Raw genomic sequence first — 20,022 nt, 5'->3', positions numbered from 1 at the left:
GTGTACCATAAAAGTCCTTATGGACCTCATCCAAATTATCAAAAGTTATTCATGAATTTGAGGAAGGACTACTTCTGGCCAAGAATTAAAAAGGACGTGGCCCAATATTTAGCTAGGTGTTTATAATGTTAACAGGTGAAGACTGAACACCAACACCCATCCAGATTACTTCACCCATTTCCTATTCTCGAATGGAAATGGGAGGTTATCGTGCTTGATTTCATTAGTCGCCTACCTAAGACCAAGAAACAAAATGATTCACTAATGGTAGTAGTGGATAAATTGAGAAAATATGCCCATTTTATTCCAGTTAAATCTACTTTTAAAATAACCCAAATTTCTAACATACTCATGAAATAAATTTTCAGGTTGCATGGGATACCGAAAGTGGTAATCTCTGATAGAGATGTCAAATTTACTATTGGATTTTGGAGAGACCTATTTGATGGATTAGGCACTAAAATACAATTTAATACTAAATATCACCCTTAAATAAATGGGAAGACCCAACGAGTGAATAAAGTACTCGAATACATGCTGAGGATGTATGTGATGCAACAACCGACCTAGTGTGAAGACTACATTCACTTGGTAGAGTTTTCCTACATTAATAGCTATTTCACATCCCTAAAGATGAGCCCATTTGAAGTGTTATATGGACACAGATGTAGAATACCTGCTAATTAGAGCGGTCTAGAGGACAAACTGATGCTAGGACCTAATATATCGAAAGAAATGGAGGAAGTATTAAGGAAAATGATGGTGATTTTGAAACATGCCTAGGATGGATAGAAAAATTATGTTAATACAAAATGAAGATAATGGAAATTTCAAGTAGGGGATCATGTGTATGTGAGGATAAAACCTAAGAAGAGTATTTTGTGTTGGGGAAGCTTTTCCAAGCTACGTCTCCATTTTTGTGGCCCTTTTCTGATCTTGGCCTGAATTGGGCCTGTGGCTTATTAACTAGTTTTTCCTAGCAGCTTATGTGTTCATAATGTTTTTCATGTTTCATTGCTAAAAAAATATATTTATAATCCTAGACATATGATTGATTGACAAGATGCATAGGTAAATAATTTATGAAATGCATGATTATGTTTGTGTTATAAAATTTTTTTGATAGAAATACTAACAATGATATAATGACTTTGGATAAAGGTCAAACCCCTATGCGACTTAGATTGTAGAGAAATGATGATGTGGAAGTGAGTTATCACCCAGGTTAAGGTGTAGTGGAGGAACTTTTTTCTAGAAGAGGCTACCTTGAAGCATGAAAAGTTCATAAAATAAGCTTATTCCAACCTATTATGAGGACCTGGAAACACCTTGACAATGTTTCCCTCAAGGGGTGAAGATATAATGTCCCTTGGAAATGTTGTAAATATTGGTTTGCTGCAGTTCATAAAAAATGAATATTGTTTCACCCTATGGTACAAGAAGGTTAAAAAATCAGAATATGTATATAATATATATAGACCTATATTTGATTTTGTATTATTTTGCATAATTCTTTTGCATGGATCATGAAGGATATCATATTGGGAAGCAATTCTAGAGAAATCTCACATCCTAGGTAGTTAGACAATTATAGGTGAGGTGGTTACCTTCCTAAGATTCTTCTTGGAACAAAAAAAGAACCTACAAAAAGATAAGCTAATATGGTATGATGAACCTAACATGGAAAGGAAAAGGAGAACTATGGAAATAAAAAAGAACATTGATACTAAAAGAGTCCATAGTTGGTTGGTCAATGGAGTTTATCTGAGGCTTAAATGCTCATATTAATTTTACCTAGTATGGTTGGGATTAGATGGTCACTGAAAGATCGGATTAAAAAATATTACTATTTTGAAAACTACTCTAGGTGTGAAGTAGGATTGGGGGGAGATGTAGAGACAAGACTGGTCTGATTAGTTTGGAGGAGCATTTTCTTCCTAGTTTTTTTGTGGTCCACACAAATAAGAAGAAAAATAGATAAGTAATGAAAGAATGAGCTTACGTTTCTCCTTGTGTATTAGATTTGTAATATGGTTTAGTGAAGTATTAGAATGTTCTAGTACAGGGTGAAAAGCAGGATCTTGTAGGATTTGGTGGACTTAGGAGGATTTCTTCGTTGATCATAGATATTACTAAATATGTTTCTTTCATATATTCAATATTTGTGGAAATAATTGAAAATAAAGGAAGATTTAACGAAATTTGAATGTACATTGAATTGATTTGTATGGGAAGGGGCTAATTCCCAGGACCATCAATCATTTTCCTTGCCATAACATGGGAATATTCCCCAGCAGAAGTGGCATCCACTGATACGCATTTGGATGTCCTCATTGACGTTGAACAACACCGTAATAATTTCAGGGTTGTCTAGCCCCACGAGGCTGTCATTCACGCAGTCAAAAATAGAAGTCTCAGCGCAATAAATATTCTGCTACAAGTAAACCTTCATGACTCACAGTTTATTCACAGATCTGCATACTCCCATTAATGCCTTCTCGTATATTTTCATGTTAGTATTCATATTTATTTTTATTTTTCAATGGTTTCTCTATGCTATGAGTAAGTGACTGAATGTATTGTATGTTCTTATTTTCTTTTGTCAAATATTCATATAATCATGATGATGAGTTGCAAGGGATATCAATTCTCGCTCAAGGGTTGTAACAAGTTATGTGTTCTTAGGACCTCCGTCCACTAGATAAGGATAAAAAAGTCACAAGAGAATGCACTATTTTCTTAGCCATGTTTTATAGACGTGCTTGTATGATGAATTTCATAACTAGGGCCCCCAAGCAATTGCCTTGTAAACTAACATTTGCGCGAATTTATCTTTATGTAAACATGTGTATTTTATCATAATTTGTATACACTAGATCTAAAAATCCAAGTCTAACATGGACCCTTAGGTCGTAGAGCTATAGTGGCTTGAGATTGACAAACCCATTTAAGATGGGACTTGATTTGTAGCACTGGACTACATATCGATGTTTACAAAACCTTTTGAACATGGGTTTCACTCGTAGCTCTAGGTTGTGTATTCTTATTTTGAATATAATGATACATTAGCCAATTCAGTGCCTATTTCTTAATTTCATATGCATCTCTTGATTTTCCAAAAGGCATAGGAAACTATGAGCCTGTGAAACTTATTATGTTCAATTCACTCCATGCATTATATAACTTAGGTATATTTTTGTGTCACAATTTTTATTAATCTCACCAACTTATTAAATATGTTATCAGTAGATATCAAGAGACATTGTTAAATTCCAAACCAATGTTTATTTTTTAAATACTATCCATTATCCCTCTTCCTTCGAATAAGTTCCCTCTCATTCATTTTTCAAATTGGAGAGAAATAAACATGATAATCGATAAAAGTTGTTTGAGTTGAGGGTGCTGCAGATTTATGAAAGTATTGTTTATATGATGCATGCAACAAGATCATTAATCTAATATATGGATCACTTTTCCTTTTTCTTTCCAGGCACTAGATATAATGTCAGGTGGCTATACACAACATCTTGTGGGGATTGTTCCCTGCCTCTAAGAGAGGAAATTTGATGTCCCCCAATCATAGGATTATGTTGCTCATGGAAGGGATGTCTAGCCATGCGAAACACAAGGGATTTAAGGGCTTATGCCATGAAAATCCTAGGGATAAGGAGAATGAAAGTGCACCAATTTGCAATCATCATACTTCAAATGCCTAGGATAGTGTAAAAGTGATGTTAAAATATTTAGGAAATGGTAAGTTTAATGGGGAGTATGTAGAGAGACATTCGATGTTTCTATTTGGGAGGGAAAATGATGAATTCCTAGATGCTAAAAAACATATGAAATACTACCATGATCTACTCTATAGCATCAAATGTAGTCAAGCTAAAAATCCTCCATGCAATGTCGTGGATCTAGAGCTTACGATTGGTTCTCAATGATCAATCTCTCATCCTCATCATAAAATATCAGATGTTGACAACCATTGGATTAAGGCCCACTCAGATCACTTCATGGTCGAGACATATCTCTGATGAAAAATTCTTCTTTCTAGAGCATCCAAATAGGAATGATAGACGCTGAGCTCTTTTCATATTACTGTATCTATGAAATAAGAGTCAAACTATAAAATATTCTTATTTCTACTGTACCCAAATAGGAATGACAGAAACTCATCTATTCTACATATTACCGTGTCTACAAAATATGAGTAAAACTATTATAGATGAGAAAAATTAGTCTCTCACAAACTTTTGAATTCTGAAGTCATACTTGTTTACGATGAAATTGTAAAATAATGATTTCTAAAACACACAAATATTGGTTCCATGTTCACAGAAAAGTTGTATTTCTACTCACAACATAATAAAATAATTCTTATATTAATACTGCAAAAACTTCGAAAAATAAATAAATCTAATATAGATTAGTGGTATATATTTCGTTCACGTATTTTTTAATATGTTTTTAGAATTTTAATTAATTTAATTATAAATCAAAATTATTAGATGAATAGTAGAAAATATTTTTAGGCTTAATTTTGATAATGTGATAACACTTATTTATGGGATATTATCTTTTTAATTTAATAAAAAAAACATTATGCTAAATTGAAAATGTAAATTAAATTAAGTTTTGATTGATGTTCTTTACTCATTTACTATTGTTTTATTATAATTATGTTATTAAATGGTTTTTTAAAATTACGTTGATAGGTGTCACATATATCTAAAATAGTTGCACTAATTTAACTTGAAGAGCGATATTTATATGCCACATTACAAAAGGAAATTTAATATAATAAATAATGTTACATACCTTAGACAAAAATTTAAATCATCCTCTTGCACCAAACCCATGTTAATATCTATATATATATATATATATATATATATATATATATATATATATATATATATAGTCACAAACATTATAAACATTATATTGAAGGCCCTTATACATTAGGTGTATCGTCATGTTTGACAGTCTATCGGTAATTTAAATATCTAGATATGATATGCATATTTCACATCAACTCCTACTATGGTTGAATGCTACAATGAATACATTATTAAAACTTGTTTAATGCTCCTCGGGTCTATTCACGAGTTATGCTCAAACCCTCTAGATATTGAATCTACACTGTCGACTTTGCAATTGCCACTCTAGGATCTGTCACTGATCAACGGTTCACTAGGCATGCGTTCAATGGATGGTGTTAATTGTCCTAGAAAGTTAGAGAGAAACTAGGTCACCACTCTCATTGTCCCTTCTCATTTGCACACCCATATGTCTAGTTTCTTGCTTGATGATATGTTGGGTCCCTATAATACTAGTGATTACCCCATTACTATTGTAGTTATACCCCTTATTTATATTTTTGTGCCCCTATTACCCCCATATTGTTATTTCTGTGCCCCATAGAATCCCTCTATTGTTATTTTTGTGGCTTTATATTATTATTGTTAGGTCGGCTGGATTATATTGTGACTCCTTAGACTCCTATATATAGAAAGGAGGTTTTGTCATTTGTATCATCCAAGAATTGTTCATTTATGTAATGTAAAGGAGGTTTCCCCTCGAAGAGGCTGAATTCTAAGGCGTTGATCTATCTTTTCTATCTTTTCTTGAGCTGGTTTCATAACATTTGGTATCAGAGCTTTGGATTCTAGGGTTTCGCTGCTCCAAACAGGTCATCGTGGAATTTTCGCTATAACTTTTTTTCTGTGACGTTTCAGAAGTCGCAAAAAAAACCCATTTGAGAAGAAATTGCGCTGAACCTTGGGTCCGAATTTCAGAGCTTTTCGCGCGATATTTGCGGAGATATGATCTGAGGAAGTTGGTCTTTTTGCAGACTCCTGAATTACATTCAAAACAGGTGACCTGGGGAAAATCGTCATAACTTTCTCTCTGGGGATCGGATTGAAATTTCGTAAGAAGGTACAGAAAGAGGACGGACTGTAGTTTCTTGTATGTGTGTTTCAGATTCAAAGGTTGAAACAGTGACTCGTGGCACGTCGTACAAGTTCGCTCTACTGAACCAGTCTAAAAGCAAGTCACTGTGGGAGATTTCACATAACTCTTCCTTGGAGAATCCAATTTGGCTCAGACTTTGGCATTGGAAAGAGGACGCAGAAGGCTACTACAGGTAGCAATTTCAGAACTGGATGATCCGAAATTACAGAGATACATCAGATTCAATATCAGGCTTCTATAAAGTGAAAAAAAGTGTGTAGTTTTTTTTTAAATTTTTGTGTAAGCTTGGTTTAACGGAATTCAAAGGGCATAGTAAAGCATTATTATCGGTAACTGATGCCCCGAGGAAAGAAAATGCAAACACCTAGTAAGGAACCTGAAAGCTCTAGCATGACTCATGAAGAAGAGGAAGAAATGCTACATGATATATCAAAATTACAAGAACAAGTGCAACAAATGTCACGCTCACAAAAGCTAACAGAAGCTAAGATAAGTGGCGTGGAATCTAAGATAAATGGCGTGGAATCTAAGATAAATGGCGTGGAATCTAAGATAAAGGGCATGGAAGCTAAGATGGAGGATTCGATGGTAAATTTGAAGATAGATTTGAAGACAGACATGGAAGAATTGAAGAAGTTGCTACAAGAAAGGGTCACTAATGGTGAAAAGGTAGTAAAGGAAACTCATGATGAGAACAAAAGAAATGTTAATCATGATTCCATAGACTCTAATGTTGGATCGAAGACTCACCATGTTCCAAAAATCGATATGAGGAAGTTTGATGGCAAGGATCCCGCCACATGGATATTACAGATGGAGCAATTCTTCGATCTCAATAATGTGCAAAACACACAAAAGGTACGTATGGCAACTTTATATTTGGAACCAAATCAGTTTGTATGGTATCAATGGCTTTGTTCTCGTAAACAATTTATCACTTGGGCAATTTTTACGGAAGAATTGATAGCACATTATGAGGATACAAAAAGCAACACTTTTTTTAGCCAATTGATAAGTCTCAAACAAAAGGGTTCAATAATGGAGCACATTGAGGAGTTCCAAAAATTGAACATAAGGGTAAAAGATATTCCAGAGGAGCATAGGATTGATGTGTTCATAGGGTCTTTAAAGGATAATATCCAACATGATGTGCGCCTTTGGGAACCTGATTCATTAGAGAAGGCATTCAGGTTAGCAAGAAAAATGGAAAGCAAAATTATGGCAACTAGGAAGCATACCATTCACAACTATAAAGACGGAAGTGTTGTTGCCCATAGTCTTCCACAACCTACAAGGTTGACACCACAACAATTGGAAGAAAAAAGAGCAAAAGGGCTTTGTTACAATTGTGATAGCAAATACACAAAAGGTCATAAGTGTGCTGAGAAGAAATTATTCTACATAGATTGTGAAGAGGAAGAAGAAAAGGAGCAAGAAAGGTCAAAAGAAGAGGATATATTCCAGGAACAAAGCCTAGATGAAGAACAAATAAATCCGACCATATCTTGTAATGCATTGGCGGGAATTACCACTCCTCAAACCATCAAGATAGAAGGACAAATCAAGAAGAAAAAGGTAATAGTGTTGATTGATTCAGGAAGCACCCACAATTTTATTCATTGTAGGGTAGCAAAAGAATTGAATTGCTTCCTATATCCAGCACCAGAGTGTCAAGTGATGATTGCAAATGGAGGAACAATAAATTGTTCTGGAAAGTGCCATAATATCAAGCTATCCATGGGAGAATATGTATTGACTAGCCCAATGCTTTCCATTCCAATGGGAGGTGCTGATGTTGTACTAGGAGTCCAATGGCTACAATCCTTGGGTACAATAGCTTTTAATTTTCAAGAACTTTTCATGAAATTTTCTGTGGAAGGAAAGGAAGTTGAATTAAGGGGTATTGCAGGGAAACCAGGAAAGATAATCAGCTCTAATGGCATGACAAAGCTTCTAAAAAAGGAGCAAAGAGGTGTAATTGCACAATTATGTTCGCTAGATGTTTCCACATTGGAATCATCTATTTCTCCAGATCTCCAAAAAGTCCTGGACAATCATTCCAAGGTATTTGAGACTCCCAAAGGTCTCCCACCTATGCGTGATCATGATCATGCTATTCATCTGATTCCAGGAAGTGTTCCTCCAAACATCAGGCCGTACAGATATCCCTATGTCCAAAAAAGTGAAATTGAACGTATGGTTGCAGAAATGCTAGAGGCTGGTATAATTCAACCGAGTCAAAGTTCTTTCTCAGCTCCAGTAGTATTGGTGCACAAGAAGGATGGATCATGGCGCATGTGTCCAGATTATAGGGAGCTCAACAAGCTCACTATTAAAGATAAGTTCCCCATTCCTGTCATTGATGAATTACTGGATGAATTGCATGGATCAATTTACTTCACCAAGTTGGATCTTCGTTCGGGATATCATCAAATCAGAATGAAGATTGAAGACATTCCGAAAACGGCATTTAGAACTCATGAGGGTCATTATGAATTTTTGGTCATGCCTTTTGGCCTTACCAATGCACCTTCAACATTTCAAGGTTTGATGAATTCAATTTTCAAACCATTCCTTAGAAAATTTGTGTTAGTATTTTTTGATGATATACTAATCTACAGCAAGTCTTGGAAGGATCATGTTGAACATGTTGACAGGGTGCTACAACTATTGGAGGAGAAACAATTATATGCAAAAAGATCCAAATGTTTCTTTGGAGTCCAGGAGGTGGAATATTTGGGTCATATTGTATCTCATGAAGGAGTTAAGGTAGACCCTAGCAAAATTAAAGCCATTAAGGAATGGAAAATCCCCACATCCATAAAGCATCTGCGAGGATTTCTTGGGTTGACAGGGTATTATCGCAAGTTTGTTAAGAATTATGGGAGAATAGCAGCACCTCTAACAACATTATTGAAGAAAGATTCATTTTCATGGACTCCGGAAGCAACAAAGGCCTTTGAACATCTTAAAGAGGCAATGTGCCAAGCACCGGTCTTAGCTACACCGGACTTCACAAAAACCTTTATTGTGGAATGTGATGCTTCAGGAAATGGAATTGGTGCTGTTCTAATGCAAGATGAAAGACCCATTGCTTTTGAAAGTCGTCCAATCAAGGGAAAGTTTTTAAGCAAAGCTATTTATGAGAAGGAAATGTTGGCAATACTCCATGCACTTAAGAAATGGCGACCCTACCTAATGGGAAGACACTTCAAGGTAAAAACGGATCATGATAGCCTTAAATACTTTTTAGAACAAAGATTATCCTCTGAAGAGCAACAAAAGTGGGTCACAAAGATGTTGGGTTATGACTTTGAAATCATCTACAAAAAAGGGAAGCAAAATGTGGTGGCAGATGCACTCTCAAGAAAGGATGAGGATGTGGAAGCATTGTTGTGTGCCATTTCTATTATCCAACCAGATTGGATAAACGAAGCAAGGGAGGAATGGAAGAATGACGAAGAAGTGTGGGCACTTATTCGAAAGCTACAACAAGATTCCAGTACTTCTGATACATTTAGCTGGCAAAATGATTCGTTATGGTACAAAGATCGCTTATACCTCTGTAAGAATTCCCAGCTAAAACAAAAGATTCTTATGGAATTGCACACTTCTCCCTTAGGAGGGCACTCAGGATTTTTAAAAACTTACCACAGGGTTAAGAAGGAATTTTTTTGGGATGGCCTTAAATCAGATATTCAAAAGTTTGTGGCGGAATGTTTGGTTTGCCAACAAAATAAAGTTGAAACAATTAAGACACCGGGTCTATTACAACCTTTATCCATTCCAAGCCAACGTTGGGAGGAGGTTTCAATGGATTTTATCACAGGTTTACCCAAGTCTGAGGGAAAGAGTGTCATCATGGTGGTAGTTGACAGACTTACCAAGTATGCACACTTTTGTGCATTATCACATCCATTTAAAGCCAGTACAGTTTCTACTGCATTTATGGAAACAGTTCAAAAGCTACATGGAAACCCAAAGATTATTGTAAGTGACAGAGATCCCATTTTCACTGGAAATTTTTGGACAGAATTATTTTCTTGTCTTGGTACTCAGTTAGCTCATAGCTCATCTTATCATCCTCAATCTGATGGGCAAACTGAGATAGTAAACAAATGTTTGGAAGGATATCTTCGTTGCTTTGTATCTGATAAACAGACACAATGGGTCAAATGGTTGCCTCTGGCTGAATGGTGGTATAACACTTCCTTCCATACAGCAACAAAAATGACCCCATTTATGGCACTTTATGGGTATCAACCACCATCCATCACATCATATTTAAGAGAAAATTCTAAGGTTCAGGCAGTGGAACATCACATCGAACATCAACAACAAGTCCTCCAACTCTTAAAGGATAACCTCGTGTTGGCACAAAATAGAATGAAACAACAGGCAGATCAACATCGCAGTGAAAGAAGTTTTGATGTAGGTGATTGGGTATTCCTACGGCTACAACCATATAAGCAAATGTCCCTAAAGCAAGCTAAGAAGGATAATAAATTATCACCAAAGTATTATGGTCCGTACAAGGTGTTGCAAAAGATTGGTACTATGGCATACAAATTGGAGCTTCCTGCAGCTTCTCGATTGCACCCAGTTTTCCATGTTTCATGTTTAAAGAAGGTTATAGGCGACAAGCTCCCAGTTCAAACAATATTGCCAGAACTTGACGAGGAAGGAAAAATTATATTGGAACCGGAAGCAGTCACAGAAACAAGAACTCGACAGCTACGAAATCGATCAATTTCAGAGTATCTTATCAAGTGGAAGAACTTATGCGCTGAAGATTCCACATGGGAGGATGAGAATTTTATGCAGAAGTATCCAACTCTGCTCAAGCGTTTAGGACAACACTTTTTTGAAGGAGAGGGGCATGTTGGGTCCCTATAATACTAGTGATTACCCCATTACTGTTGTAGTTATACCCCTTATTTATATTGTTGTGCCCCTATTACCCCCATATTGTTATTTCTGTGCCCCATAGAATCCCTCTATTTTTATTTTTGTGGCTTCATATTATTATTGTTAGGTCGGCTGGATTATATTATGACTCCTTAGACTCCTATATGTAGAAAGGAGGTTTTGTCATTTGTATCATCCAAGAATTGTTCATTTATGTAGGTTGCCTCCTCGAAGAGGCTGAACTCTAAGGCGTTGATCTATCTTTTCTATCTTTTCTTGAGCTGGTTTCATAACATGATACCCATGAGGGTTTCATGCCCAAAGAAGCGCCTCATATAATTGTTGTAATGGTATTTCGTCGCCCTTGATTCTTCAATCAACATGACATTTTTAGAGGTATATTGGTATGTTCTTCAGGTTATTCAGTCGATGATTTTCTTTGGCATTTTAAATGTATTTGTTTTCATTTATTTTCTATTAAGTTTCAACCCACAGTTATAGTAATTATGGTTGAAGGAGTGGACACTCCTTGGCTCATCCTCAGAAGTTCATATCGCTACTCAGAACTCTTACAAAAGTACCTAGTTCACCTGTTCGACTAGGGTTTTGTCATTATCATTTAATATTGTCCTTTTTCTTAAGCTTCCACTCATCCAAGGTTTTCTTTTCTGAGGCTCATGTTTCTGGTGGTTTGTTTCTGGGGTGTTTATATAGCAGGTGGGTTTCTCTTTTATGAATTCATTGGAAATTTTCCATCATTTTTCCATAAACTTCATGTAGGTTGACATTTAATTTTCCTTTTTGTATTTTTGCTACAGTTAACTCCTCGAATTTAGTTTTTTGTCCATTTAGCTCATATTAAATGTGAAAAAATGACCGACATGTTTTCTGTTTGGTTACAAGTGATGCATTTCCCAGTTTCCACTTTTTTATGCAGGGAACACTACATTTTATTTTTTGAAATCCAAACATGGTTTGAGTAATTTAACATTTTTGACTTTATGATTTTTTAATTTAGGATAGTTAGGGTGACAGGGGGTTCTATCAACCATTACAGTGGATATGAATTATTTAAGAACGCCCCTTACTTTGGGCGAGAACTGTGCACTAAATTTTTTTATTATTGTTATCCGTGGAACTTGGTGTTTTTTATTTGAATGAATTTACTTTTAAAGAAGCTTTGTGTCCCAATTTCTACAGTAGTTTTAATATTTTTATATGTGCCATTCTCGGTGTTTACATGTTACTTCTATTCTAATTAGTTAGACATATTGCAACTTATTTATATAAATACATTCGATCTCTTACATTTATTTGGATTGGGTATATGATATGTCAGTGATTTTATTTATAACAGTACGTCTACTTTGATTTTGTTCTTTACTGAGTTTAATGATCTTATAATTTCACTGGTTATGAATAGTATTTATCTCTCACTGTTATATATGTACATTATTTCATAGTCTTTTTATTTAAGACAAGAAGTAAGTCATTTTGTTTTTTAGTTCACTTGTTTTATCACACTTATAATTTATACTGCTTGGCTCTAGGTAACTGTTGGGACTATTTCCGAGGTTGCCAACTCCCTAGCTGGACCAGGAAACTAACCTAGATTTCACCCAAAATTCCATTTGATTTTCTTCTAATATTAAATGTCATGACCCAAAATAAATTGAGTCAATTTAACCTCAACTTGGTTTTATATTTAATTCAGAGCCTAGTTCTTTAAGGGAATAAGACTGTTACCTGATTGTTTCTCTTTCGGCAACTGGGTTGAGAAAACTAACCCATTTTTCCATCAAGGCCCTCACAGTTATATTAGATACATTTTTTTTAATTAATTTTGTATAAAACCTAGCGAAAGGTTTGTTATAGTTGTAAGTTTAAGCTATACAGTCTACACAATAAAGTGTCCATTATGATTTTTAAATAGCTAAGCTCATCATGTATTCATAAATGCAATTATATATATATATATATATATATATATATATATATATATATATATATATATATATATATATATATATATATATATATATCCTAGAACACTTTCTTTACTCATGTTCCACAACCTCTACTAAGTCATTCACCAATTAACAGATTTCTGCTACTAAACTTCTAATGAAATCTATCTACTGTCTAACCATAGATCATAACTAATTCTTGTAAAAATGAAACACCATTTCCATATATAATAAAAACTTCAAGCCATTCATTAACACTTATCTAGAATCCTATATGTTCTATCCAACCAGAAACCACTCGGAAGGCAATGCTCCACCCAACTGTGAGATCAATCTCTTACACTCCATCTCCTCCTAAGCTTGCTACATACCTAAATTAATTTTCCAGGATAGTGAAAATTACAAGGATGATTTTTCCAGAGGCTATTTGATCATACACAGTCTTATCCAATATTTTATGTCTGAGTACCTACTCACTACACAAACTCCACTAGCCAATGAACTCTAAAGCCTCAACTCTTTTTCCTGTATTTTCGACTTGTTCTCTTTTTCTCCTCCTCTTGCCTTAGATTTTCAATACCCACTTGACCTTATTTAGACATTTTTCTCATTTCTTGTGGAGGATATTGGGTAGGTAATTACCTCCCCATAATTGTCCAACTACCAAGATATGAGCTTTCTCTAGCTTTATTTCCAACCAAGATCTACACACAAACATTATGCAATAAAGAAAATCAAAACATATATTCATATATTTCTACTTATAGTTTTTAGCCCTCTCAGCCCACAATTAAATAACATTATTTTAATTGTAATAAATAGTAAATCAATATTTAAGCCATTACTAGGGCATGTTACATCCTTCCCCCCTTGAGCGAAACACGATACTGGTGTTTCCAAATCTTCAAACTAGAATAGTTTATGTTTATTTCATGACTTGTTCATCCTCCCACGTAGCCTCTTTCAGGCTAAAGTTCCTCCACCTCACCTAAACCTAGGTGATAACTAAGTTTTGTAGCATTACTTCTCTCTGATCCAAGATGCATAGGGGTTTGACCATAAATTCTCTGTCTGGCTCAACCTATACCCACAACCATTAAGTTACTGTTAGTCTCTATTGCTAACATTCTATACACATGTATACAGATATGGATTTTATAAATTAATTACCTATGTATTCTCCCAATCAATGATATGTCTGGGATCATAAATATATTTTTATGACAATGAAACATGAAATACGTTATGAACTCGTATATGGCTAGGCAAAGCTTACTGATAAGCCATTGGTCCAACTCAGGCTATGATTTGGAAAGGCCAAAAAAATCGGGGGGTCATCTTAGCACAACCTTCCCACCATAAAGTACTCTTATTAGGTTTTATCATCACATACACGTGATCACCTAGTTGAAATTATTGATAGCTTCACTTTTTATCAGTATACATTTTTTGTCTATCTTGGGAAGCTTTCAAATTCATCCTTACTCTCTTCATTGCTTCTTCCATTTCATTCAAAATATTGGGTCCTAGCATCAATTTGTCCTCTAGACTACTCTAGTTAATGGGGTTTATGCACCTTTGTTTGTATAGTACTTCAAATGGACTCCATTTTAGGGAGGTGTGGTATTTATTATTGTAGGAAAGCCCCAGTAATTGGATATAATCTTCGCACTTATTCGATTATTTCCTTACATACATTCTTAACATGTCTTCGAGTACTTGATTTACTCACTCAGTCTACCCATCTGTTTGGGGGTGATATGTAGTACTAAACTGTATTTGAATACCCATTCCATCAAATAGAGATTTCCAAAATGTAGATGTAAACTTGACATCTCTGTTAGAGACAACAACTGTTGGTATTTTCTGCAACCTGAAAAATCTTTCATAAATATATTAGTAATTTGAACCATTTTATAAATAGATTACATTGGAATAAAATGCGCATACTTACTAAGTTTTTCCACCATCGCCATTATTGAATCATTTTGTTTCTTAGTCTTACATAGGCTATTAATAAAATCAAGCGTGGTAATCTTCAATTTCCATTTGGGAATGGGTAATGGGTGAATCAACCTTACTCAATACCGGTGTTCAGTCTTCATCTATTAACATTCTAAACATTTAGATAGGTATTCAGCCACCTCTTTCTTCATTCTTGGCTAGAAGTATTCCTGGCCAGATGGGATGCAAAAGGGATTTTATGTTATTCATCTAAGATTAAATATTTGATGCTTACTTGATTTGGCATAAATACCCCGCTTAGATAAATTAACAAGTCTTCTTTATTTACCTCGTATCCAAGTTGTCATTCATTTTTGTTTGCATCTTTTGGCTACTACCACAAGAACTGAAATTCAGGATCCCTTTTAGCAACTTCTATAATTTACTCAAAAGAAGTTTCCTCTTCACTAAACAAAATCTCATAAATATAGTTCACTTTTTTGCTCAAGGCATCTGCCACACGGTTCTCCCTACCTTTTAAATGTTTAATATTAAATTCAAACTCACTTAGAAATGAAACCAAAGCATGCCTGTAAAGCATTTAAGGTAGGTTTCTTAATGTAATTGGTCAAACTGCTATGATTTCTCATTAGTATAAATATTTTTCCAAGAAAATAATGTCGCCACATTTTTAAGGTGAGAATTAGAGTTGTCAACTCTAAATCATAAGCTGATTATCTCTATTTATGATATTTCAATTTTTGAGATTCATAAGCTATAAATTTTGTCTCTTGCATTAATACTCCCCCTACGCCCTCCTTACATGGATATGTACAGACAATAAATTGTTTTCTTGGGTCAGTAATTCTTAAGAAAATAATGGTGATCAATAAATGTTTTAATTAATCAAAGTTGTTTGGGCACTGCACTATCCACTTAAATGTTCTTCGCTTCTTTTTCTATGAGGTAATGGGATAGGCCACTTTTGAAAATACTTTAATAAATCGCCTATAATATTAAGTAAAACCCATAAACTACCTTATGTCAACCACGTTCTTAGGTACAGGTCATTCCATTATGGTCTTTATCTTTTCTGGGTTAGAACTATCCCATCTTTAGCGATAACATGTCCTAAGTATTGAATTTGTTCTTTAAAAAATTCACATTCACTGTATTTTGCATATAACGGATGCTCCCTCAAGGTCTACAAGAGAATCTGAAGATGCTTCTTATGCTCCTCCACATGCCTTGAGTAGATAAGAATATCATCTATAAAAATCAATACAAATTTATCTAAATATTGGTTAATCTAAAGGCCAATACCACAAATTCATAATGCCTATAGCGAGATCTAAAATCTATTTTGTATATATCCTCCTCCTTTATTATTATATTGTGATAAACAAATTACGGGTCAATATTTGAAAACACATTCACCCCCTTTACTTGATTGAACAAATAGTCAATGCACAGTAAGAGGTATTTAATTTTTACTGTTAATTTATTTAATTGTATATAATCAATTCACAATCATAAAGTGTCATCCTTCTTTCTGACAAAAATCACTGGAGCTCCCCAAGGTAACACACTTGGGCGAATGTATTTCTTATCGATTAATTCATGCAGTTGCATTTTCACTTCAGTTAGTTCTTAGAAACTCATCCAATATGGTGCCCTAGATATAGGAGAATCTCTAGGAACAAGTTTAATAGTAAAATATATATCTATTTTAGGAGGTACTCCAGGGATGTCTTCACGAAAAACATCAATAAAGTCTTGTATAATGGGAAGATTCCCCAAGGTGGTAGTGTTTTCTTTAAAGTTAGTATACCCTACTTTCACTGCATAAACTTGACATCAATTCCCAATACATTTCACTATTTGTGATGTTGTAAGGGGTATTAGCTTCAAAGGTCTTTTCACCCCCTTCACTTCTTGTCTCACTCCTTCCTCATTCAAATAACTACTTTTTTTATCCTTACAATTAATAAGAGACCAATGTATTTCCATCTAGTCCATTCCAATTAAAATGGCATATGATCCTAGGGGTAGAATATTTAAATTTGTAGTTATTAACTAATTTTCCAACACTACTAGACACCTATCAATTTTAGTTTTTACCCTTCACTTAGCCATCAGCTTTAAAATTTGATTAATTGAAAATGACATTTGTCCACAATCTTGGGGCTGATATAACTTAAGCTAACCCCTCTATAAATTAAAATAGATACAACATGGTTAAATATTTTACCTTCAAATTCTATCATGATTGGTCGATACTCCACCTGATGGTCTTCCAACGTAACGTTAATTCTAGGCAAACTTCTTTCCACGTCCCCATTATTGTCACTTCTTGAATATGAGATACCAATTCTACTCCTTTTCGGTAAGGAAATTTTTTGACATAATGTGGTTCCTTGCATCCTGAACACTACAATAGGGGTCTAACTATTGTTTCAAGTTCATATTTGTTAAACTGCTAAGTAGACTTTACTTCATTTTGTGATTTGGATCTTTGTTGGGTTTTTCTTGACTTACTATTTTTTATATTTCTATAGGAACCATTAAAATTTAAGGATTTAAACCCTTTAGCACTCTATGACTATTTGTTCCCCTTCTTGCCATCCACCTTTTACTATTATCTCCTTCCTGTTTCATTTGATGACAACATAACCAATATTTTATGATAACTTCATCTATGGTTTTGGGTTTGTCAAATTCTAACCATTTGTTCTTGAACATAGGCAAGCTACTGATAAATCATTGAAATTTTTCTTTTTCTTCACATATATATAGAACGTATCTTAGGAATGAGGTGAATTTCATTATAAATTCATCCATAGTAAGTTTTCTTATCTAAGATCATGAAATTCCTTTGCCTTCTCATCATAAAATAGTTTAGTTAGATATTTATCTTTAAAATGTCTTTAGAAGTCTTCCTAGGTTACTTCTCGTTCGTCAATATTCCATACCGTCTTCACCTCTTCCCACCATAAGGTGGTTTTTCCTTGTAGTTGGTAAATTTCCAACCGAGCCTTCAAGTTGTGGTCATATTCATAAATCTGAAAATACTTTTTCACACTAATAAGATATGCTTCAATGACTTCTTCATGTTCACCATCAAACATCGAGGGTTTAATTTTCTAAAATTCCCCTTGCAAACCCACTTTCTGGATTTTCAGTCCTTTATGTCAAGAAACATTATCAAAATTTTCCCCATTGTAAACTTGATCTCCTTCGTATTCTGGATTATCATCTCCTTGTCTATGTGTCCCAGTCTTGTTTCCATGGTGAGGGCTCAGAATGGGGTGTCTTTGGTTTTGTCTATTTTTATAATTCTTTCTTGGGCTTGCATGATCCTTTCATTATCATCTCTCAATGTTTATGTCTCATCCTTTAACTATTGTATTGTTTCAAACAGTGCAACATTGGTGTTTCGAGATTTCTCTCCTAGCTGGACTAACATCTCTGGGTTACCTTATGTTATTGGCACTGGGCCAACTCCAACCGTTGACCTCACTGGTTGTATATGACCCACTCTCCTCATGGTGTCTTTTCTCGACTCTTTGTTAACACAAAAAAAATATATTATTTCCTTATCACCCAAAGAGACCACAATGTTGGAACATTTTTGTGATATCACACGTCACATACCTCTAAAACAACTTCATTGATCTAACTTAAAGAGTGATATTTACATGCCACATTACAAAAATAAATTTAATCTAACAAACAATGTTACATACCTTAGAAAAATATTTAAATCTTCCTATTGCACAAAACCCATGTTAATATATATATAGAGTCACAAGCTATAACAGCCCTAGTGAAAATTTTCATGAAATAAAATTTAATAAAGGAAAACTAAGACCATGGTTAAGGGACAGTTATTCCAAACTAAATGGTGGGCAAAGATATCCTAGTGGCATCACTGGATGTGTGATTTCTCTAAGGAAAATTGGCAAAGGCTATGGCAAAGTCTAAGGCAAAGGCTAAGGGAAAGGCATTAAAAGGATAAAAGGAATTTTTGGCACATTTATTTACGAAAATAAGGGAAATTAGGAGAAAAGAAAGGTAAAATGTCATAGGTTGCATGTGAGGAGGAAAATTAAGGAAAATAATGGAAAATGAATAAAATAGAGGCCTTATTTATAAAAAGGTTTTTGAGGAGTAGTTGATAACCTTTTGCCAATTCACATTTCAAGTTCTCTCATTATTCACTCTCTCTCACTCTTGGTCACTTAGAGTTTTCTTGGAGCACTCTAGCGTTGGAGCAAGGAAGGAAAAGAAAGCATAGGGAAAGCAAGGAAAGCAAGGATCAAGGAAATGAAAGCAGGATCAAGCAGCTTCAGCAGGAATACTTGCAGGTAACCTTTTGCATGTGTGATTTCCTAGCTAGTTTTGACATGCATAGCATTGCATGTTGGTGTATGGTTCTCTTACTGTCGGTGAAATGGTTTTGTCTGGTTATGATAGTGGTTTTTAACCTAGCCTTTCCTTTTTTGGATTCCATAGTGTGTTGAGATGTTTACGTCAGTTTTAAGCTCTGGTTTGACAAATCGATTTCAGAATCCATGGTGGAGGTGGTCTCAAGTTTCATTCCCAAAGGCCTAGGAATCCCTTGACCCTCTTTGGTGGGATACACAGTAAAGTCTGAGGGAGAAGTCTCACTTTAGGGTCTAGTGATCCTGGTTTGGATTTATGTAAATCTTGAGAGACTAGTATTGATTCAGGGCATAGTGATCTTGGATTGGATTGCGATAAAGCCTAAGAGACAAGGAGATGAAAAATTCCTCAAGGATAGTGATGGATTCCAGATGGAATTCAAAGCTCGACTTGGTTGTGATCGAAGCATTGGTTTTGGTGTGATGACTATTTGATGAGGGTGGAGGTGGTTTAACCTTTGGATTTCCTTGGTTGTTCATGGATTGATTGTTCTATGAGATCCCACATTCATGATTGGAATATGGCATGGGGGTGACTAGCTGAAAGAGAGATTTGGTTCAGCCATGTCTATGGTAGGGTTATACGTGAAAGTCCCGAACCTGGTGAGATTTACCTGAGATTAATAAAAGGTAAGTTATCTTTATTTTGTACTGGTTTATATGTGGATTTAATGGCTATCATATCTTTGATATTTATATGGTTTTATGTTGGTTATAAGGATGGTTATATGACGGGTTCATGTCATGGTTATTTCATGTATTTACTTGTAATTGTTAAAATG

The sequence above is a fragment of the Pinus tabuliformis genome, chromosome 4_1 (genome assembly GCF_031772625.1).
Source record: "Pinus tabuliformis cultivar Carrire ecotype Pingquan chromosome 4_1, CPIR1, whole genome shotgun sequence".
In the NCBI taxonomy this organism is placed as follows: domain Eukaryota; kingdom Viridiplantae; phylum Streptophyta; class Pinopsida; order Pinales; family Pinaceae; genus Pinus; species Pinus tabuliformis.
The sequence above is the reverse complement of the archived record's forward strand: the minus strand, read 5'-3'. Positions refer to the sequence as shown.